Consider the following 23,994-nt stretch of genomic DNA (forward strand, 5'->3'; position numbering starts at 1 on the left):
GGAAATCTTTGTACTTTTCTGTGCAATTTTTCTTTCAATCTAACACTGTGCTACAAAATGAAATAAAACACGAAAAGCATATGAGGGCTCCATCCCCTTCTTCAAATCAAGGAGGCACTAATATTTGCTAAGTATGTATTGCATACTAAGCACTTTTTATTTATCTCATTTATTCCCCTCAGCAATGATGAAGTAGGTGTGATTCATAAATAGAAACCAGAAGACAGACACACTGCATCACATCCCCTGATTTCTTTTCCCCAATCAGGAGGAGATTGTTTCTGCCATCTGACTACCTCTTCTCAGCTATGAAACACAATCTTCATCTAATTGGACTGAGTTGTCCATTAGTTGGCATTAAGTTCCTTTCAAGCCCATTTCTAGTACTTTTTGCTTTTCAAAACATTTAAAGAGAACAATTTAAAAGAGAGAGACAGAAGTTCTTTACAAAACTCTTCCAGAGCACCAACGCAGATTGAGAAAGTAGCCACAGGGACTAAACGCCAAGGGAGTAAAACATCCTAGACTCTGAGAGCACCCCCAGGGTGTGTTGATCCTGGAAAAATAATAAAATGTTGCTAAATGTATCCTTCTTCCTCCACAGTCTCCTTCTCACAACTGTTCCCTGATTTCCCTTTGTTTCTTTTAAGGGTAAGATCCAATGTAATAACACCATCCTTATTCATGAGGTGTCTACTGAGCACCTGTTGTATGCCAAACACCATGCTAATATTGGGTACCAGCAGCCAGGTGCCATGGCTCACATCTATAATCTCAGCACTTCGGGAGGCCGAGGCAGGTGCATTGCTTGAGTCCAAGAACAACACGCCAAACCCCTGTCTCTACCAAAAATACAAAAATCAGCTGGGCATGGTGGTGCACGCCTGTAGTCCCAGGTACTCAAGAGGCTGAGGCGGGAGGACGATCACTTGAGCCTGGGAGGCAGAGGTTGCAGTGAGTGGCCATTATATCACTGCACTCAAGCCTGGGCAAGAGAGCCAGACTCTATCTCAAAAATAAAAATAAATAAATATTGCTTATCAAGCAGTGAAGAAAGTGCATGAGCACAAGAGGCTCCCTTACTCCCTCTGCCCAGACCCCCCGCCCTTACAGACCCCACCCTATACATGCCTTCTCTTTACCAAATGAGGGCTTCTTCGGAGTGTCTGGTTAAGCTACACCCAATTCCTAACCAAACACTTTGCCGTAGATTTAGAAAGACTCAGGAAACATTAAAAGCAACCTTCCCATATGCTGTCACTCTTAGATCTGTGCCATTGAGTAGGACTGTTAGCCCATGGCTCATATTGGTATCTGTTTCTGGGAATAAATTTCAGTTTTGTGGTTTAATGGTGTGCACTATAAGCAATCAATTGCCTTTCCTTGGTCCACTTTAAGTTTCTGAAAATTTTAATTATGTTGAGAACTGTCTTGTTCTCAGAATCCAAAATAGTTTGAAGGTTATAATTTTGGACTTCCTATACCTTCCCTTATCTAACATTGCTAAATCGTATCTGTCTCTTCCCTGACAGCAAGATGAGTCTCTACAACTGGGGAGGAGACTTCACTTCCTGCAGATGTTTACTAATTTGCCCAATCTTCTCTGGAGCACTTTTTCTTTTCCAGTACCATCTATTGTTAGTTGTCATGTAACACTTCCTGTCAGTGGCACTGTTGCTTAAATAAGGCATTCCTGAAAATTTCCTTATCCCAACAGCCTTTTTTCACTTTCAGGATGGAGGAACCCAGAGACTTGAAGAGACCCTTTAAAGCATAGGGTAATTAAATTCTGTCAGAAGACTGCCTGCTGATAAAAGTCATGTCCGTTTCTGAGAACATTCTGTTGTGGTTGTGGTTTGTCATTGCTCTGTGATAGAGCTTGTCAATCTCTGTGGTTATTGAAAGGTGTTATGATAGACAGGAAGAGTTGAAAAGGCACTGGGGAGCATGCGAGCTCCCTTAAAATGTAAGCAAAAGGTACGTGTAGTGTCCACTTAGAGCAGGGAGCCCTGCAGCCTGAACCCACGTCCCATGAAGGCTCCCAGATAGGTGATGTGGTTATCTGGTTGGTGTAAGGATTCCATCAGTGCTTTGTGAAGCCCCCCATTCACCCTTGGTGTTCTGGGGGCAATCATGGCCCCCTAGACCTTCCTGCTTCTCTGGAGATGAGCTATGAGTGTGCCCCATGACTGCAGAGCCCTTGCCTTCCTTACTTCTTCCAGGTCCTTGGATTTTCCAGATGCATGGGACACCCCTCCCCACCCTTGCAAGGGGGCTGCAGGCCCTTCTGTAGTGTGGCTGATTTTCCTTTCCTTCTTTTAAAGGCACTTCTTGCATCGGAGACAGAAACAACAAATGCCCATCCCTCCCATGGCAATAAGTACGTGAACTTGAAAGGTAAGAAGGAAATGGAGCAAACCAGTGGTTTTCACAGTTTTGGGCCTCAGGATCCCTTAAGAACTATTGAGGGCGTCCAAAAGCTTTTGTTTATTGTTTGTTTACTGATAGTTACTGTGCTAGAAATTAAAATGGATACATTAAAAGGTATATATTTGATTTATTTATTTATTTTTTTTTTTTAATTTTTTATTGGATTTTAGGTTTTGGGGTACATGAGCAGAGCATGCAAGACAGTTGCGTAGGTACACACATGGCAGTGTGCTTTGCTTTTCTTCTCCCCTTCACCCACATTTGGCATTTCTCCCCAGGCTATCCCTCCCCACCTCCCCATCCCACTGGCCCTCCCCTTTTCCCCCCAATAGACCCCAGTGTTTAGTACTCCCCTTTCTGTGTCCATGTGTTCTCATTTTTCATCACCCACCTATGAGTGAGAATATGCGGTGTTTCATTTTCTGTTCTTGTGTCAGTTTGCTGAGGATGATGTTCTCCAGATTCATCCATGTCCCTACAAACGTGTTAGCAAGTAATTATGTATATTTATTTATTTATACATTATATATTATATATTATAATAATTAAATAAATATACATAATTACTTGCTAACACGAATAACACATTTAAGTTAAAAAAAATTGTAGGCCAGGCACAGTGGCTCATACCTGTAATCCCAGCACTTTGCGAGGGCGGGCGGACGGATCACCTGAGGTCAGGAGTTCGAGACCAGCCTGGCCAACATGGCGAAACCCCGTCTCTACTAAAAAAAAAAAAAAAATTAGCTAGGCTTGGTGGTATGTGCCTATAATCCCAGCTACTTGGGAGGTTGAGGCAGGAGAATTGCTTGAACCCAGGAGGGGCGGGGGGTTGCAGCGAGTCAAGATCGGGCCACTGCATTCCAGCCTGGGCAACAGAGTGAGACTTCATAAAAAAAAAAAAAAATTCCAGACAAAGTGGCATTAGTTTACAGTCTTGTGAAACTTTTAGATGTCTGCTTAGTACATGCAGAGTGGGACTCTGGGATCTATTCCTGCATTTAATCTGTTGTGATATCACAGGTCATGTGGCCTCTGCACACTCATCAAAGCATGAGACTGAGAAAAACAAATCACATCTTAGTATTATAATATTGGACCTCGTGGAACCCGAGGGATCCATGAACCGCACTGTGAGAAGCACTGAATTCAACAAATTGTTTTACTTATTTTACAAAGACAAAAAACAGTGGTATAATTTGTTCCTTTTTGACACTGGGAGAGAAACACAGGGATTGATGCACGAACACACTAGTGGAGAGCCTCTGCTCCAGCATGCTGGATGTGATTTGTCCTTTTCCCAAGATAGCAAGAACTGTGGCCTTCCACACGCAACTGATTGCAATGGGCCAAAATCTTTGCTTTCTTGTTAATGCTCAAGTCATCATTACTGAGACCCTATTGTCAGGATGGCCACCATTTTTCCGTTTTGACACCCCCTAGATCTGGCTGTGGTGGCATCTTTGCTTTCCAACAACAGCAATGTGTTCCAGACTCACTCACTGCTCCAACCAGACTCTGCCACTCCAAGGGCCTGGTGACTCACAGTGGGGCAGAGGAAAGAGAATCTCATTTTATTTCACGCAGCACTTGGAGGTAGGGTCAGTGACACGGGGGTGGCCAAACATTGAGTGATAGCACACGAACATTTCTTCTTTTCAAGAGGTCAAAAGTTTAAGTTGAGAGGCCCAATTTAACTGTTTCTTTTTAACCTTGGTCTAACATGAACCTTTTTTTCTTTTTTGGAGACGGCCTCGCTCTGTCACCCAGGCTGGAGTGCAGTGGCATGATCTCGGCTCACTGCAACCTCTGCCTCCCGGGTTCAACTGATTCTCCTGTCTCAGCCTCCTGAGTAGCTGGGACTACAGGGGCACACCACCACTCCTGGCCATTTTTTTTGTATTTTTAGTAGAGATGGGGTTTCACCGTGTTAGCCAGGCTGGTCTCGATCTCCTGACCTCATGATCCACCCATCTCGGCCTCCCAAAGTGCTGGAATTACAGGCATTAGCTACCGCGCCTGTCTCCGTTATGAATGTTTACCAGTCCTATATGCTTTTTCCTTCACTGGCTTTGATGCACTGTTATACGTCATACTAAATAATATGTTCAATCACAGTGATGTCTTTATATTTAGAAGTCTTGAATATTTTTGTTGTTGTTGTTAATTTTACCAGTTGTGATCTTTTTGGTTCAAGACCTCCAGAATCGAAGTCTATGTATTAAAGTAATCTTCCTTACCACCATCCCTCATGAATAGAGCAAAATATCATTTTTTTTCTTTTTTTCAAGACAGAGTCCTGCTTTCTCACACACACTGAAGGGCAATGGTACAATCTCAGCTCCTTTGCCTCCTGGATTCAAGCAATTCTCATGCTTCAGCCTCCTGAGTAGCTGGGACTTAGGGATGCACAACACAGATGGCTAATTTTTGTATTTTTAGTAGAGCCAGTATGTTGGTCAGGCTGGTCTTGAACTCCTGACCTCAGATGATTCACTTGCCTCAGCCTCCCAAAGTGTTGTGATTACAGGTGTATGCCACCGAGCTTGGCCAGTCTGGATATCTCTAACTTCCATTTTCTGTTTTCGTTTTGTTTTAGCCTTATTGTCCTGGATGGAACGTCCAGTACTAAGTTGAATAACACTGGTAAAGTGGACATCCTTATCTTGTTCCTGATTACTGGGTAAAGAATTTGTGGGATAATCTTACCCGGTCATGGTAAATAATAATTTTTATGTGCAGCTGGGTTGTTAATGTTACCTTGTGAAATCAGCTGTCTCTCTTTACTAGGGTTTAAATTCTGTATGTTTCTTTTCTTGTGATGTCTTTGTCTAGCTCTGTCACTGGGATCATGCTAGCCTCCCACAATAAATTTCTCTTCTCTTTTCTCAGAGTTTGTGAGGGACTGGTATTATTGAATAGAACTCACCTGCGAAGTCATCTGGTTCTGGAATATGTTTTTGTGGAAAGATTTTCTCTTTTCTGAAAAAATTGTGGTAATAATATAAAATTTACCATTTTAGCCATCTTTAAGTGGCATTAAGTACATTCAGGTTGCTGTGCAGCCATCACCACCATCCATTTCCAAAACATTTCATCTTCCCAAAATGAAATTTCATACCCATTAGTCATATTTCCCTTCTCCCTGAGCCGCTGGCAACCACCATTTTCCTTTCTATCTCAATGAATCAGGCTAATCGAGGTACCATGTAGATATGGAATCATACACTATTTGTCCTTTTGCGACTGGCTTGTTCACCTAGCTTAATGTCCTCAAGGTTCATCCTTGTAGCATGTGTCAGAATTTCCTTCCTTTATCAGGCTGAATGGCATTCATTGTATGGATAGACCACTTTTAGTTTATCCATTCATCTGTCAGTGAATACCTGCCTCACGTCCACTCTTGCCTATTGTGAACAATGCTGCTATAAACATGTCCATACAAATATCTGTTTGAGTCCTTGCTTTTAGTTTAAGTATACACCTAGAAGTGGAATTACTGGATCATGTGTTAATACTATGTTTATCTTTTTGAGAAACTGTCATGCTTTCTCCACAGGGTTTCAATTTCACCACATGTTGTCTCTTATTTTTTTTTTTATAGTGGCCATCCTAATAGGTGAGAAATGGTATCTTATTGTGGTTTTCTTTTCATATGCTTATTGGCCATTAGATTATCTGTTTTGGAGAATGTTTATTCAAGCCCTTTTTATATTGAGTAATTTGTCTTTTTTTAAGGATAGGATTTCACTGTGTTGCCCAGGCTGGCCTCGAACTCCTGGACTCAGGCGTTCCTCTCATCTCAGCCTCCCAAGTAGCTAGGACTACAGACATTGTGCCACCATTCCTGACTTCTTTGTCTTTTTGTTGTTGAGTTGTAGGAGTTCTTTATATACTCCACATATAAATTCTCTATCAGATAAATAATTTGTAAAGATTTTTCCCCATTTTGTGAGTTGTCTTTACACTTTGTTGATGTGTTCTTTGATGCACAAAAATTTTTAATTTTGATGAAATGCAATTAATCTGTTTTTAAATTGCTTTGCTTTGATGTCATATCCAAGAAATTATTTCCAAATCCATTGTCATGCAGGTTTTTTCCCAATGAGTTTTCAAGTTTTAGCTCTATGTTAGGTCTCCGTTCCATTTTGGGTTAATTTCTGTAGATGGCATAAGACTAGGGTTTAAATTCATTCCTTGCATGTGGATATCCAGTTTCCCAGCACCATTTGTTGAAAATACTATCTTTTCCTTATTGAATGGTCTTAGCATTCTTGTCAAAGTATACATGTGAGGACTTATTTCTGGACCCTCTACTCTATTCCATTGGTTAACGTGCCTGGGTTTGGATAGTATCGCATTGATTACTATAGCTTTGTGGTGAGTTTTCAAATCAGGAAGTGTGAGACTTTCAACTTTTTTCTCCATTTTTCAATATTGTAGCTATTTGGCTGTTAAGATTACGTGTAAATTTTAGAATGGACTGTTCTATTTATGCAAAAAAAATTTGTTGGGATTTTGATAGGAATTGAATTGACTCTGTAGCATACTTTGGGTAGAACTGACATCTTAACAATATTAAGCCTTTCCATCCATGAACATAGGATGTCTTTTCATTTTTTGTGTTTTATTTTATTTCCTTCAGCAACATTTTATAGTTTTCATGTACAAGTCTTTCATATCTTTGGTTAAGTCTATTCCTCTAAGTAGTTTTGTTCTTTTTGATGATATTTTAAATGGAATTCTTTTCTTAAGTTCCCTCTCAGATTGATCAGTGTTAGTGTACAGAAACTCAAATGATTTTTGCATGTTGATTTTGTGTCTTGCAACTTTGCTGAATTTGCTTATTAATTCTATTATAGCATTTTTGTCTGTGTGTATAAAATCTTTAGGATTTTCTTCACATAAGTTCATATTGTCTGTGAACAGAGATAATTTTACTTCTTTCCATCCAATTTGAATATGTTCTATTTCTTTTTCTTGCCTAAATGGTCTAACTAGAACTTTAATATCTATGTTGAATAGAGGTGGGAGAAGCAGGAATCCTTATTTTGTTCCTTGTCTTAAATGAAAAATTTTAATTCTTTCATCTAAGTATGATGTTAGCTATAGAATTTTCAAATATTACCTATATTTTGTTGTATTTTCTTTTTATCCTGAGTTTATTGACTATTTTTCTCATGCAACAGTGTTGCATTTTGTCAATGCTTTTCTACAGTGTTTGAAATGGTCATGTGTTTTTAAATCCTTTATTTTGTTAATGGGGTATATTACATTGATTATTTTTGTCTGTTAAATTATCCATGCATTCCAGGAATAAAACTCATTTGATCATCCTGTATAAACTTTTGATATATTGTTAAATTCAGTTTGTGAGTGGTTGTTGAGGGTTTTTACATCAATATTCATAAAGGAAATAGATCTATATTTTTCTCTTTTTTGTAATGTCTTTGCCTTTAGTGCCAATGTTATGCTGTATTTTTAGCTCTAGAATTTCTTTGGTTTTAAAAATAATTTATATCTCTTTGTTGATATGTTCATTTTGTTTATATATTATTTCTCTTAGTTCTTCATCCATGCTTTCTTTTAGCTCTATGGCCATATTTAAGACAGATGTTTTAAAGTCTTTGTCTAGTAAATTCAATATGTGTTTCTTCAGGGATCATTTTTGGAGATTTTTGTCCTTTGAATAAGCTATGGTTTTCTGGCTTTTTATATGTCTTGTGATCCTTTATTGAGAATTGAAAACCCAACCACCTCTTCCAATATTTGCAAACTGGCAGAGACGACCTTCACTCATTAGCAGGGCACATTCTGAGCCTTGGTGTCAGCCTAGGGTAAAGGCTTAACTTCTTTTCTGGGCATGTGTCCTATCTGGGCTCATGTGTGTGTGCATTTTTTTCAGTGTCCCTTAGATATTCCATTGTATTTGTCTGCTTCTAATTTCTTAGAAATTAAACATCCAGAGTCCATTCTACATTATATCCATTCTACAAAATAAACTGCTCCAATATAGTGTCTTTGTGGTATTGTCATATAAATGATATTTTTCTAGAAGCTCAACAATATAGTTTTATAATTATAGTTTTATACAATCTATTTACGTTTCCCAGTGTTCTTTTTGTGTGTTTGTGGGTTTTAGTTATTGTCTAGTGTTATTCCCTTTCAGCCTGAAGGATTATTTAACATTTCGTGTAAGACTTGTTTGCTAGTGATGAATTCTCTTAGCCTTTGATCATGTGGGAATGATTTTATTTTGCCTAAATTTTTAAGCACAACTTTTCTGGATATTGACTTCTTAATTGATGATTTTTTTCCTTCTTTCTTTCAACATTTTAAGTATACTGTCCCATTGCTTTGTGACCTCCATTATTTGAGTCAGCTTTTAATTACATTGATTTTCTCTTTATGATGAATTATTTTTCTCTTGTTGCTTTCAAGACATTTTCTTGCCTTTCAATAGTTTGACCACGAAATATTTAGGTATGAGCTTCTTTGTGCTTGTTCTACTTGGAGTTGAGCTTCTTGGATCTGTAGATTATACTTTTTAAATTCTAGTTTTGGAATTTTGTTGGTCTGTCTTCAAATATATTTTTTCCCCTTTCTCTTTCTCCTCTCCTTCTAGGGAGTTCCATCATACACAAGAGGGGACATGAGAGGACTGGGTGGAAAGTAAGAGCCGGGACAATTTGTAAATGAGCTGAACTTGAAATGGGTTCCCCAGCCCACAGACAGACCTATTGACAAAGAAAGGAAGCCTTATTCATTTAATGTGTTTGATCATAATCCCTGACCATCACTGGCTGACCACTAAGGTATACTGATACAAAATGACCCATAGAAAGCCAGCCATATAAATGAAAAGAAGGATTAAAATGAAAAAGAGAGAGAAAGAGCAAATGCATGCATTTCTTGTGCCCCATGGGTCTTTGAAACTCTCTTCATTTTTTTCTCTTTATGGGTCTCTGATCCCATTTTTTCTGTTTATAGCTTCTCATATTCCTTGTCCATGAAGTTCAGCATGTGGACCTCTTCAGAGACAGTTTCTATGAGTTGCTCGTTTTCCTGCATGTAAGTCACACTTTCCTACTTTTTAAAGCACGTTTCTTAAGTTTTTATTGAAAACTAGATATTTTGATAATATATTGTAGCAATTTTGATTCTCCTCCACCCCACCTCAAGGGTTGTTGTTGTTACTCTTGTTTTGCTTGACTGTTTTGGTAATTTGCCTAAATTAATTCTGTGCTGTATCTTAGTTGATGTCCCTAGTTTATTCAATTTCTCCCTTCCTCTCTCATTCTTTTTTTCTTTCTCTCTCTTTTTTCTCTCTTTTTCTCTTTCTCTCTTTCCCTCCCTCCCTCCCTCCCTTCTCTCCTTCCTTCCTTCCTTCCCTCTCTCTCTCTCTCTCATTCTTTTCATTTCTATGGGTGGCATCCATGGGTCACTTTGTATCAGTATACTTTATAGGTTTGTCAGTGATTGTTAGGGATTATGATCGAACGCCTTAAATGAGTAAGGCTTCCTTTCTGTAGCTCTGTTTGTGGGTGGAAAACTCATTTAAAGTTCAGCTCATTTATCAATTTGTCACTGCTCTTACTTTCCACCCAGCCCTGTCATATTTCCTTTCTGGGTATGTATAGGCCAGGTTAAGCCAGAGATGTATGGATTGCTGGGGTCCTGTCTGGTTTCTTCTGAATGTGCACACAGTCTTGCACATATGCACAGCCTCAAATTGACAGAAATATGGGAGCTTACCAAGGTTCACTATGGCTGTCTCATTCCGTTGATTTCCCAGTTAAATTTCTGGCTAGCCTGCCAGTCAGCTGGTCCTTACTGGAACAAGCCTCAGGCTCACTGCAGTGTTCCTTACCACCAGGCTTACTATTGTTTCCAATAATGTCCAGGGTGTTATGTAAATTTTCGGTGCCACAAAAGAAGTAGCACTCAAATATAAATTTTCTCAGCAAGGCAATTTACTTCTATAGAAGAGTGTCTCACAGATGGAACAATGGTGAATGCACACCTGAACAAGGGAGGGGAAGGGGTTCTTATCCCCGACTCAGGAAGCCCCTACTGCTGTGTTGTTCCCCTATTGATTAGGGTTGAACTGCACAGTCTAAGCCATTTCCGATTGGCTATTTTAAAGAGAGCAGGAATATCAGCCAGAGTGGTAGGGTGAGCAGTTTGGCAGGAAGAACGGTTATAGAACAGGTAACTAAAGGTGACTCAGGTCAAAGCAGGTGATCAGGGCAAGTTAGGACGGAGCAGATGACCAGGGGAACAGATGTGAACTACCAATTAGAAGTGGTGGAAAAGGTTACTTACTGAAATTACAAGAAAGTTAAACTTTAAAGTGGCAGGCAAAGAACTAAACATACTGACATACTGATTCTTTGAAGAGAAATTTAGAACTCATTGTATTCAACAAGGGGAATGGGGTTCTTCCCACTCTCCATTCCAAATCAAGTTATCACCCTCTGGTAGCAAAGCTTATGGGATTTTTTTCTCTTTGTTTGTTTGTTTTTTGATAGGGAGTCTTGCTCTATCGCCCAGGCTGGAGTCTTGCTCTGTCACCCAGGCTGGAGTTCAGTGGCACGATCTTGGCTCACTACAACCTCTGCCTCCTGGATTCAAGTGATTCTCCTGCCTCAGCCTTTCAAGTAACTGGGACTACAGGCACATGCCACCATGCCCAGCTAACTTTTTGTATTTTTAGTAGAGACGGAGTTTCACCTTTTAAGCTAGAATGTTCTCCATCTCCCGACCTCATGAGCTGTCCACCTTAGCCTCCCAAAGTGCTGGGGTTACAGGAGTGAGCCACCATGCCCCTCCTAGCTTATAGTTTTTATTGTTTGATAGAAATAATGCACTGACAGAGCTGGGCAGTGGGGGCGGGACCAGCCCCAAGCAAAAGGGCCATGACTTACCTGAGATGCCATCGTTTCCTCAGCCAGCTTTTCTTAAATGGTGGAATGCCTTTGGTTGATTCTTAGAGTCTTAAAATGGTGGATTTTTAAATAATTTTTTTTGTTTGGTTGCATTTTTTCTTCTCAGAGAAAGGATTTGCCAAGCTCCTGAGCCCAGCACTGCAGAAGCTCTTCCCAGGAATCTGTACTTTAACAAGCCCTCTATGTTTTTCTGATGTGCCTTCAAGTTGGAGAACTAGTGCTCCTACCTAGAACCAGTTTTTCCACGTATGCAAAAGATCCCATCCCCTTTCACAGGCTTCAGAACCTGAGTATCTCCTCTTTTTTGAATACCCTCCCTTGTGCAGACCATTCTGCTGGCTTTTCTATTTGTCCTGTGCTTCTCCTAGATACTCACACTCGCTCACTCACAGCCTTGTCTTTTCAATATGCCCTTCTCTTGCTACCTTATATTAAATTGTAATTCTTCTTATTTTCTTTTTGAGATGGAGCCTCACTGTGTCATCCAGGCTGGAGTGCAGTGGTGAGATCCCAGCTCACTGCAAGCCCCACCTCCTGGGTTCAAGTGATTCTCCTGCCTCAGCCTCCCGAGTAGCTGGGACTACAGGTGTGTGCCACCACACCTGGCTAATTTTTGTTTTATTTTTAGTAGAGATAGGGTTTCACCATGTTGGCCAGGCTGGTCTTGATCTCCTTATGTCAGGTGATCCAGCCACCCAAAGGTAATTCTTATTCTTAAGCTTATTTTTGTTTGTTTGTTTTTTCTCTCTCTTCTTGAATATATACTCCAAAGGGCAGGATTCTTTGTCAGTTTTGTTCACCGATGTATCCCAGGCGCTAAAAACCCAAAACGGTGTCTTGAATATGCCAAATGCTTTTTGAATGAATTAGCATAATAACTGAAAATGTCCCATGAAAAGAAACATCAAGTTACTTTATTTTGTCACTTGGCGCCTAGGATGCAATGATCACTCCAAATATGGGATATTCTTCTGTCTAAATTCTAAGGGATCACACAGGCACTGGGCTTCTTGGCTGAACATAGGCAAAGTTGGAAGGCAAAAACAATAGGAACGATAAATTATTTTCATGTATACTGACCCATGGAAAGCTCAGGAATACCACTGTTTGGTTTATTGTGCTCTTGGCAACTGGCAATATCGGAGTTTCTTCTTTTGTTTTCTAGCTAGTGTCAGTGAAGGAAGGAAACATCTCTCCCCGCAAAGGCTCTGATGATCCTCTCCTTAGACCTTTTCGCTATCACTCCCAGGAAGGGTGCTTGTCATCCTAGACAGAAAGGCCAGGACACGTTGGAGGAGGACTTGCTTTGTTCTGCTGCACCAGCTTCCAGCTTTGAACATTCTGCCCTGATTAGCCACCCACTATCAGAGCTGGCCGAGCACAGAGTGGGCGTGTCGTGCCCCATGCCCGGTGTGTGCTCGCACAGCAGCCAGCACCCTCTGTCTGCCCACCCTCTGCTTTTGTTTCTGGAAAACTTGGATATGAAATCTTCTAGCACTTCATAAACCACTGGCATGAATAATTTTTTCTTGAAAAGCAAAGAGCTGTTTAGTTTTTCACTTGCTCAACTCTGAAGCTACCAACAATCAATAGGCGTCCCATATAAAAGGAAGAAACAAAAGACAGGTCAAAGAAAAGGGTTTTATTTTAACTTCTTACTTTGAAATGAGTATAGACTCATAAGAAGATCCCAAAACAGTATAGAAAAAGCCTGGGTACACTTTCCCAGCATCCTCCCCTGGTGGCAACTTGCATAACTAGAGTACATGATCAAACCAGGAGACTGACACTGGCACAATATCATCACAGGCTGGTTTTTACATGCACTTACCTAAAGAAAATCTTCAATGTTAAATCGGCAAATTATAGGACATACTTGATTTAAGTTTTATGCTTTAGTTTTTGGGATAGCCATGATTTAATAAGTGGTAAGAGAGGATTGAATAAAGCCACACCATATTTCTATAGAAATAAGGTATATTAACTTCCTGCTGTTACCATAGCAAATACACACCTGGCGCTTAAGACAACAGAAATGGGCCAGGCGAGGTGGCTCACACTTGTAATCCCAGCACTTTGGGAGGCTGAGGCAGGCCGATCACTTGACATCAGGAGTTCAAGACCAGCCTGGCTAACATGGTGAAATCCTGTCTCTACTAAAAATACAAAAATTAGCCTGGTGTGGTGGCAAGTGCCTGTAATCCCAGCTACTCGGGAGGCTGAGGCAGGAGAATCACTTGAACCCAGGAAGCGGATGTTGTAGTGAGCTTGTGATCGCTTCACTGCACTCCAGCCTGGATGACAGAGTGAAACTCCATCCCCGCCTCCCCCCGCCAAAAAAGACAACAGATGTATTCTTTCACAGTTAAAGAGGTCAGAAGTTCAGTATCAGTTTCAGAAGGCTGAAATCAAGGTTTCCCTGCCAATTTGTGGTGCTGCTTGCGTTCCTTTGCTCATGGCCAAATCACTGCCGTCTCCATCGCCATCTTCACATGGCCCTCTCTTCCCCGTGTGTCATCTCCCTCTGTCTTTTGCTGACACTTGTTTACAGCCTATCCAGATAATCCAGTATAATCTCCTCATGTCAAGATTCTTAACCACATCTACCAAGACCCTTTTTCTTTATAAGGTAACATTTACCAGTTTCAAGGACGAGAGCCTGATGTCTTTGGGTGACTGTCCACCTACTATGTAAAGTTAATTCAGGGATCAAATAAGGAAAGACTGTCACCTATGCAGCTGGAGGTTCGTCACTGGAACAAGCTTTCACTTTAGTTGAAACAGAAAGATTCTCTAATTCCTTAGAACCGAAAGCTTTGGGTTCTTCTTTAGTTCACATTGTATTCATTTGTGATTGCTTTAAAATCCAGAACTAAGATTTTTCCCACTTTAACTTCAACTTTTTTTTCATGTTTTGCTAATGGGTTAGAAAGACGTAATGGAATTAATTATCCTTTCATAAAATGAAATTGTAGTTTTTATAAAACTCATAGTTTGCATTTTGAAAAAAGAGAAAAGAGAAGTAGTTTTATTTTGGGGATGCCAAAATAGCTGTTTCTTAATTTAAAAACCAGGCATTGAGTCTGATTTGAGTCACTGTCTTTTTTCTTCCTCTGTAAGTGGTCATTTTAATAGTGAAAGTCCAGAAAATGACTATGGCGTGGGCTGATTCCGAGCTGGCATTTAGCTGCTTGATAAGACGAAAGGAAGGAGGCACGTAAATGAGTGCTTGATTACTCTCCACAGCCTGCAGCTCCTCCCCCGCCATCCACTGTGAATCATGTTGCAGTAACAGCACATGCCAGACAAAGACACTGAAGTCTATGACATTGCTCGCAAAGAAGTTGTATTAAATGTCTTCAGTGAAATTACTTCAGAAAGTTCTCATTATGTCAACCAATCTTCACCTCACAAAACGAGAGCTGGGGTCAGAGTGAAACAAAGAATGTTTTTGTGGCGCACTGCAACCAATGCAGAGTTTCTGTAGCAGATGTTCATCCAGCCACGCAATGCAGATGACTTCATACGTGGGGGAGTCTGCTTACCATTGCGTCGGCTGCTTCTCCCCCAGAGCTACATCATCATCACTTATTGAAGGCAGTTTTTATGAGCAATGGAGAACACTATGAACATAGCTGGGACTATGTGTGTTTTTAACTAGTTTTGTGTCTCTGAAGCAATCCCAAACTAATCTTTTTTTCTTTTTCACATCTAATTTTCTAACTCACGATTTTAAAAATGATGTCTGTGTTTACATGCTTTAAGTACCTTTCTCTTTATTCTGTCTGTGTCTCTTGTAATTTAGGTTGCTAATATCTTACTAATTAACATATTTTAAACATACAACTATGTGATTAAGGCATTAAAGTAAATTGGATTTTTTAAAGAGAATACAATGTAGGCTGGGCATGGTGGCTCACACCTGTAATCACAGCATTTTGGGAGGCTGAGGCGAGTGGATCGCTTCAGGAGTTCAAGGCCAGCCTGAACAACATGGGGAAAACTTGTCTCTACCAAAAATACAAAAAAAAAAATTGGCTCAGTGTGGTGGCACGCACGTTTGGTTCCAGCTACTTGGGAGACTAAGGTTGAAGGATTGCTTGAGCCCAGAAGGCAGAGGTTGCAGTGAGCCAAGATCACAACACTGCAATCTAGTCTGGGTGACAGAATGAGATCCCGTCTCAACAACAACAACAAAAATATTTATTTTTAGATTAGATTAAAAAAAAATTGAATCCAGATTCACTTCCTTTCCCATTTGCCAACTTAAAATGACAAAAAGAATGAGCAATAGAGAAAAGAAAGAAACCAATTTCACTGAAAATGCATGCAAAAGCCAGGTGAAGTGGCTCAGGCCTATAATCCTAGCACTTTAGCTGGCCGAGGCAGGTGGATCACCTGAGGTCAGGAGTTCAAGACCAGCCTGGCTAACATGGTGAAACCCCATCTCTACTAAAATTACAAAAATTAGCTAGGTGTGATGGCAGATGCCTTTAATCCGAGCTACTCAAGAGGCTGAGACAGGAGAATCGCTTGAACACAGGAGACATGGTTACAGTGAGCCAAGATCACACCACTGCCCTCCAACCTCGGTGGCTGAGCAAGACTCCACGTCAAAAAGAAAAAAAAAGAAGGAAAGAAAGAAAGAAAAAGAAAATTCGTGCAAAAACTTAAGTTAAAAATAATAACTGCAAAAGGCAATGCACTTTGATCACACAGAGACATAACACCAAGAAACATATGTAACCCCACAGGTCATTTCCAGCTGAGTTTCCCATGAAAGGGGTAGCACAACCCTAAGGGATGCAATAAAGAATCCTGGCTGGGGTCTTCACACCTGGAATTTTGGGTAAGCTAATCTGGAATAAAATCATCAAGATGCCCAGAATTTCTGCAAAGCATATGGCAGTCAGCTTAGCATGAGCTGCTCCATTACCCTAAATATACTTGAATATCCAGGCTTTGCTACAAACCACATGGGCCTGCTTTCCATGGAATGGCCCATTGAGATTAGTGAGCTGACACTGTGTCCTTATATAGAGGGCACTGCGTCCATAAGAAAGTCCTTCTAGAACCCCTGAGTTCAAGAGACTGCCCCACCTCAATCTGTCCCTTCCCCACACAGTTCTTAGCAAATCCTCATTAACATGAAGAATAATCCTCCAAAAAGAACAGTGACAACCAACAAACACAGAAGAATAAAATACACAGAAGTAAAGGAAAATGTGAATTAACATTTCTCCGTGAACTCGAGGAAATCAAAGAAAGCATAATCACACTGAAATAAGAACTCAGAGGAGATCTATAAGACATCAAAGAAGAGATAACACGACAGAAGAAGATCTAAAGTAATATGTGAGAGCTTAGGAAAGAATGAGAAAGCAGGATGAAGACAGTCCAGGCAGCATAGAAACACAGGCCTTTGCAGGGCGGCCATCAGAAGCTGGCTCTTCAGGAAGTAGACCCAGGATGGAAATGAGCATGCAAGAGACTTAGGAGGAGTGCTCTTGTGATCAACAGTCATGGAAGGGGAGGGGAGCAGCAGGGCTGGCAGAGGAAGAAGTGGAACTTTTGATGCAGTTCTGTTTTGAGTTTGGGTCCTCTCAGAAGCAGATGCCAAGGCATTAGACACAAAAAGAGAGTTATTGGGGCAATAAACTAACTCAAATAACCCCCTCTTATTCAACCTTCTGCTCTGGCTCCCTTGACCAAGCAGCCTCCAATCCCAGGTGCATTCTCGTAGCTCTAGGCAACATCTGCTGCTGCATGCTCCGATTTCTTTAGAGTAGGTTGCCTTCCTCCCCTTTCAGGCCCAGCAATTCCAGGCGAGTTTGTGTTGTGATTTAACCTACTTACTGGTCTGGAATCCAGGAAGGGAGATAGAGGCAGATCTTGAGGGAGGCACAGGTGTCAGAAGGAGAGGACCTTGAGTCATCTTCAACAGAGGATAGGCAGGTTCCTGCATGCAGGCTCAGAGGTTGGGGGGAATCTGGAGATTCAATATTTTAGGAAGCATTAATCCAGATGCTTAGTCAATACAAATGACATAAGGAAAGAGTGGAAAAGAACCCAGAACAGGTGAAACAAAAAGATATATTGCAAACATAAGTAGATAGAAGGGTTGAAATAAAGGATGAAAAAGAATCCAGTTAACATTAAACAAAATAAAATTGGTATCGCTGTACTAAACCAGGCAAAGGCAACATATACTTTGAGGGAAAAGCTCACAATTAGAGACAATGAGAATCACTATGTAACTGGACCCACAGCCTAAAAATATGTAAAGCAAAAATGGATAGAACCACAAAACCTCACGGAGCCACAATAATTCACAATCACAGGAGATTTTAATGTGTATTTTGCGGTATTTGGCAGAATAATGACAACCAGAAAATCCAGAGGAAAGACGATTTGATCAACATCATCCACAAACTTGACCTACAGACAGATATGACATATTTCCTTGAATCTAAGAAGTCCTTAACTATAAGATACACTATTATTTTATGAGGCACTAAGAAAAAAGAAAACCATGTTAACTGAGACACAATGATTTCTCATCACTTGACATTGTTAGACCACACTGATGGAGGAAGCTCTTTTATATTTAATTATGCCATTCTTGTGCATATTTTAAAAGGGGTATATAAGATAAATAAATTGTATCAGCTATTTCTAAAATGTCTTTGCGAATTATTTGCTATGGTAGTTCTTCTAGACTCAGAGCTATCAGTGTTCATGTTTTTCCAAACATTCTCATCCTCTGTGACATCAGGAGGGTTGGAAACACGGCATTGCTAAGAAAGAGCTCTGTTACTGTCTAGGGGATTTTTTTTCCCCAAGCCAGTGATGCTGACTCTAAGACTCTGATGGTTGATTCTACCTGAAGGTGGCAATGGAACATTTTCAGACAACAAAGACTCACAGATCTCCCTCAACTTGTCCTTAAATAATGTGACAACTAGAAGGCAAGGAGGTTGCAGTCACTCTGTCATACACATACCTGTAGACAGTCTTATGTGCTCAGTCAATGACATCACAGGTGGTCATTTGTTCCTCTGTGATTATAAAATGTGTCCCAAGTTTTGAGATGTGGAAAGGATATGTCTTAAAATTATTGAAATAGAATAAAATACTCCAGAATATACAGTATTTTCATGCACACATGGAACATTGGCAGACATTTCCCACCATATACACCTGAGAGTAAGTCTCAACACATTTGAAAGGACTGTATCAGTCCAGAGTGTGCTGCCTGATCATAATCTTACTATATTAGAAGTCTATAATAAAAAGATTACAAGAAAACCCTCAAATATTTTAACATAATAATTATGCTTCTAAATAACCAGTAAGTCAAATAAGAAATCATAATGGTAGTTGGAAAGTATTTTTAAATGAACTTAAGAGAAAAAATTTTAGTTTTAAATGAAAATGGTGTACTAGAGAAGAAAAAGTGAAATTAAGAAAATAAAAATCAACCCAAAGAACATAAAAAGAAGGAAATAATAAAGGTGAGAACAGTTATTAATAAAATAAAAAACAAATATGTAAAATCAGTGAGGGATTCAAAGTTGACTCCTTGGAGCAGGTAAATTTCTGGTGGTAATGACTGATGAAAAGGGCCTTCTTTTTTTTTGCTTCAGGGGTCTGGCCCTATTGCCCAGGCTAGGATGCAGTGGCACAATCATAGCTCATTATAGTCTCAACTCCTAAGCTCAAGGGATCCTCCTCCTCAGCCTCCTGAGTAGTTGGGGCCACAGGCACATGCCACTATGCCCAGCTAATTTTTAATCTTTTTTTTTAAAATAGAAATGGGGTCTCCCTGTGTTGCTCAGGCTGGTCTCAAACTCTTGGGTTCAAATGACTCTCCCGCCTTGGCTTCCCAAAGTGCTGGGATTACAGGAATGAGTCACCACACCCAGCTGAAGAAGACCTTTTGAAGATTGCATCTAAGAATTCATTGCTGAGATTTCTTCCCTAACAGGGAGAGTCCAGTTTATTTTGTCTCCTTCATGTTGGCTTTTGAAATTCAGTGGAGGGATTTTGCTTTTCCCAAGACTTGCTTCTGCCTCCCGTTGGGCTCCTCCAAATTTCAGGAATCAGGCTGGTTGGAGCCCCATCCAGACTAGAGCCTTGCTTCTCACACAGTGGACTGCAGACCAGCAGCGTCAGCAGCTTATTAAAAATGCAGCCTCAGGTCCTGCCCCAGACCTACTGAATCACAACTGTCTTTTCACAAGACCCTTAGATGGTTTCTATGGGAATTAAGGTTGGAGAAATACTGGCTGTGGAAGACCACTGAGAGAGGATGCTCAAATCTCACTTGAGCTTTTGTGTAGCCACAGACAGGTGGTCACTGCAGCCACCATTCTCCAGCCAGTGAGGACCATGGCATGTTCTTCCCACACTCCTCGCCCCCCACCTTTGCCCCACCATCTCAATGACAGTTACTATCATATCTGCGGCTTACTAGAGAAATCGTCAGAGGTGGTAACATTCAGTTCTAATGCTGAAGGAGATGTTCAGCATTGCATGCATCAGAGCTAAGCAACTTCAGAGATCTGTGGAAACACAATGGAGACCATGGTGTGGCTAGGGAGTCATAGTTTCATCCTGGGCTCTTCTGAGATGAACAGACACCACCTTCCACCTTCAGCTCCTCTGTGCATGCTTGGTTAGCCTGTGGGAAGCACGTCTCCAACCAGCCAGGTGTCAAGCGCATCCTAACTAGCCTGTTAAAACCGCAGGAGAGAGTTCTCCCAAGAAGCCCATTGCTATTTTATATTTCACTTCTGTTTTTATCAGAACAGAAATGTGAAATTTCCTAAACATGAAGTCTTTTGATCCTTGAAAGTGCTACAATAGTAATAATTTAGCAGCCTGGGAGTGATTTTCAATCCTTCCTAAAGCTTAATGGAAACAAAACATTTATAAATAATAAGTCTGCAGAGGCTAACTAGAATGGTCTGTTTCTTTTCATGAGCCTGGGGTTTAGCCATTTTAATGCCTATTTTTAAATTTGCTTACTGCTGTGGGTTATAATTTCTGTTGCTACTGATTTTTGTGTACTCAGAGGTCATTAATAAAATGGAAAAATTTATTCGTTTTCCCTTAATGAAAGCAATTGGTTTGGTAGATGAAATCTCTTAATGCACAATGTCATTTGTGGGTAGAAATATTACCATATGTCTCCTTGATGTTAAAAAGGGTCACAGCCACTACTCCTCTTTGGGTCATCATGGTTACCAAACTTAGAAAATACCTGACCAGCTAGGACAGCACAGAAAACATGGAGAGGCATCACACGTCTGCTTCCAAACATCTTGAGCGGTGTGTTCTAACCATAACCCTAACCTCTAACCCCTAAAACCTGTGTTCTAGTAAACTTAAAGGAACCAGTTACGCATGGTCTTTTCTTATGGTTGTGCATAGGAAAAAACTGGGAATTTTTCTTTTTTATTGTAGCCTCCAGAATTCTGATTACTGAACCTGGGGAAGATGACACAGAAAATTAACGAACGATCCCACTTCATGCTAGTATTGCAAAGATATTATCAAATCCTGCATTTTTTTTTTTGAGACAGAGTCTCAGGCTGGAGTGCAGTGGCGCAATCTCGGTTCTCTGCAACTTCTGCCTCTCTTGGGTTCGAGTGATTCTCCTCCCTCAGCCTCCTGAATAGCTGGGTTTACAGGCATGCACCACCACGCCTGGCTAATTTTTTGCATATTTCGTAGAGACAGGGTTTCATCATATTGGTCAGGCTGGTCTCAAACTCCTGACCTTTTGATTCACCCGCCTCTGCCTCCCAAAGTGCTGGGATTACAGGCGTGAGCCACTGCACCCGGCCCATGTTTATTAAATGTAGAATAAACCAAGATCAAGTCAATTTATTCTAGGATGGCTCAACCCTGAAAATTTCTACAATATGATTCATTATATTCTTTTATTATAAAATTAGAAAAAATATAATTATATCCATGGAAACTAAGAGTCATTACACATAATTCAACGTCTGGATTTTCTTTTTCAAAAGGAGTATTTTATTTAATTCAACAGGAATGCATGGAAATGCCCTTAATAAAGAGATTTTCTTTGTTTTTGGTTTTTGTTTTTTGTTTGTTTTTTTTTTTGGAGACAAAGTCTCACTTTGGTGCCCAGGTTAGGCTCAGTGCTGCAAACATGGCTCACTGTAGATTTGACTTCCTTGGCTCAAGTGATCCTCTTGCCTCAGCCCCCAAGTAGCTGGGATCACATGCATGCCACCATGCCCAGCTAATTTTTGTGTATATATATTTTTTAGAGATGGGGTTTCACCACATTGCCCAGGATAGTCTTGAAGTCCTGAGCTCAAGCAGTCCACCTACTTCAGCCTCCCAAACTGCTGGGATTTACAGATGTGAGCCACCGTGTCTGGCCAATAAAGAGTATTTAGTAAAACTAAACCCAAATATCATACTTAATGATAAAAATAACCAAACATACATATCTTAAAGACTTTCACAGGGACCTTACTGCACAGGCATTTTTTGGTGCACCTTAACCCAGAGTTTCTCAAACTTAGCTGATAATGACAATTTAACAGGAACAGTTGCCCCACCTCAAAATCCCAGCCTCAGAGTAGAGACCTGAGCGTGTGATCCTTAAACAAGGGCTCCAGGCAAGTCCTTGCATTCTTCCATGTGGGGAACGCTGATCCAAGTGCTTGGCTCATTTCAGCTTTGAAAAGTGTTGTAAAATTACTCCTCAACCTCTTCTCTGAATTAAATCATACCATTATATTTTCTTCAAAGATTTAATCTTCTAAGCTTAGCCCTTCTAATTAACTAACAGCTATTAGCGGAGCGTGCTCTGAAGATTTGAAAACTCTCTTTAGAGTTGAGGGCCCTTGAACTGTTATATAAATATGATGGTTTGCCTCAAGGTTACCAGGAGGCTCTCAGATGCAGGAGTATAGACTATGTGACTTTTAAGCTTCCTTCCCACCCGCTTCAATTTTTAGATAAATTGCACATACTAGAAATGTTGCATCTGATATTTGTATAGGTTTACTTTTCCTCATTCTGCAACTAACCTACAATACATTCCTAGTTTGAAGAGTTTTTAACTGTTGAAAATGTAAATTATATTGACTGATTTTTTTAAATTTTTTATTGCATTTTAGGTTTTGGGGTACATGTGCAGAACATGCAAGACAGTTGCATAGGTACACACATGGCAGTGTGTTTTGCTTCCTTTCTCCCCTTCACCCACATTTGGCATTTCTCCCCAGGCTATCCCTCCCCAGCTCCCCCCCCCCACTGGCCCTCTCCTTTTCCCCCCAATAGACCCCAGTGTTCAGTATTCCCCTCCCTGTGTCCATGTGTTCTCATTTTTCATCACCCGCCTATGAGTGAGAATATGCCGTATTTCATTTTCTGTTCCTGTGTCAGTTTGCTGAGAATGATGTTCTCCAGATTCATCCATGTCCCTACAAACGACACAAACTTATCATTTCTGATTGCTGCATAATATTCCATGGTGTATATGTGCCACATTTTCCCAATCCAGTCTATTATCAATGGGCATTTGGGTTGATTCCAGGTCTTTGCTATTGTAAACGGTGCTGCAATGAACATTCGTGTACATGTGTCCTTATAGTAGAATGATTTATAGTCCTTTGGATATATACCCAGTAATGGGATTGCTGGGTCAAATGGAATTTCTATTTCTAAGGCCTTGAGGAATCGCCACACTGTCTTCCACAATGGTTGAACTAATTTACACTCCCACCAACAGTGTAAAAGTGTTTCTTTTTCTCCACATCCTCTCCAGCATCTGTTGTCTCCAGATTTTTTAATGATCGCCATTCTAACTGGCGTGATGGTATCTCAATGTGGTTTTGATTTGCATCTCTCTGATGACCAGTGACGATGAGCATTTTTTCATATGATTGTTGGCCTCATATATGTCTTCTTTCGTAAAGTGTCTGTTCATATCCTTTGCCCACTTTTGAATGGGTTTGTTTGTTTTTTTCCTGTAAATCTGTTTGAGTTCTTTGTAAATTCTGGATATCAGCCCGTTGTCAGATGGGTAAACTGCAAAAATTTTTTCCCATTCTGTTGGTTGCCGATACACTCTAGTGACTGTTTCTTTTGCCGTGCAGAAGCTGTGGAGTTTGATTAGGTCCCATTTGTCTATTTTGGCTTTTGTTGCCAATGCGTTTGGTGTTTTGTTCATGAAGTCCTTGCCTACTCCTATGTCCTGAATGGTTTTGACTAGATTTCCTTCTAGGGTTTTTATGGTGCCAGGTCTTATGTTTAAGTCTTTAATCCATCTGGAGTTAATTTTAGTGTAAGGTGTCAGGAAGGGGTCCAGTTTCTGCTTTCTGCACATGGCTAGCCAGTTTTCCCAACACCATTTGTTAAACAGGGAATCCTTTCCCCATTGCTTGTTTTTGTCAGATTTATCAAAGATTGTATGGTTGTAGATATGTTGTGTTGCCTCCGATGCCTCTGTTTTGTTCCATTGGTCTATATCTCTGTTTTGGTACCAGTACCATGCTGTTTTGATTACTGTAGCCTTGTAGTATAGTTTGAAATCCGATAGTGTGATGCCCTCTGCTGTGTTCTTTTT

General features: G+C 40.4%; 1 pseudogene; it reads left to right on the forward strand.

The window, feature by feature from the left end:
- Positions 1–1,947: 1,947 nt before the first annotated feature.
- Positions 1,948–23,994, forward strand: part of LOC144578635 (putative E3 ubiquitin-protein ligase DTX2) — a 31,248-nt pseudogene continuing 9,201 nt past the window's right edge.

The sequence above is a fragment of the Callithrix jacchus genome, chromosome 1, assembly GCF_049354715.1.
Source record: "Callithrix jacchus isolate 240 chromosome 1, calJac240_pri, whole genome shotgun sequence".
NCBI lineage: Eukaryota > Metazoa > Chordata > Mammalia > Primates > Cebidae > Callithrix > Callithrix jacchus.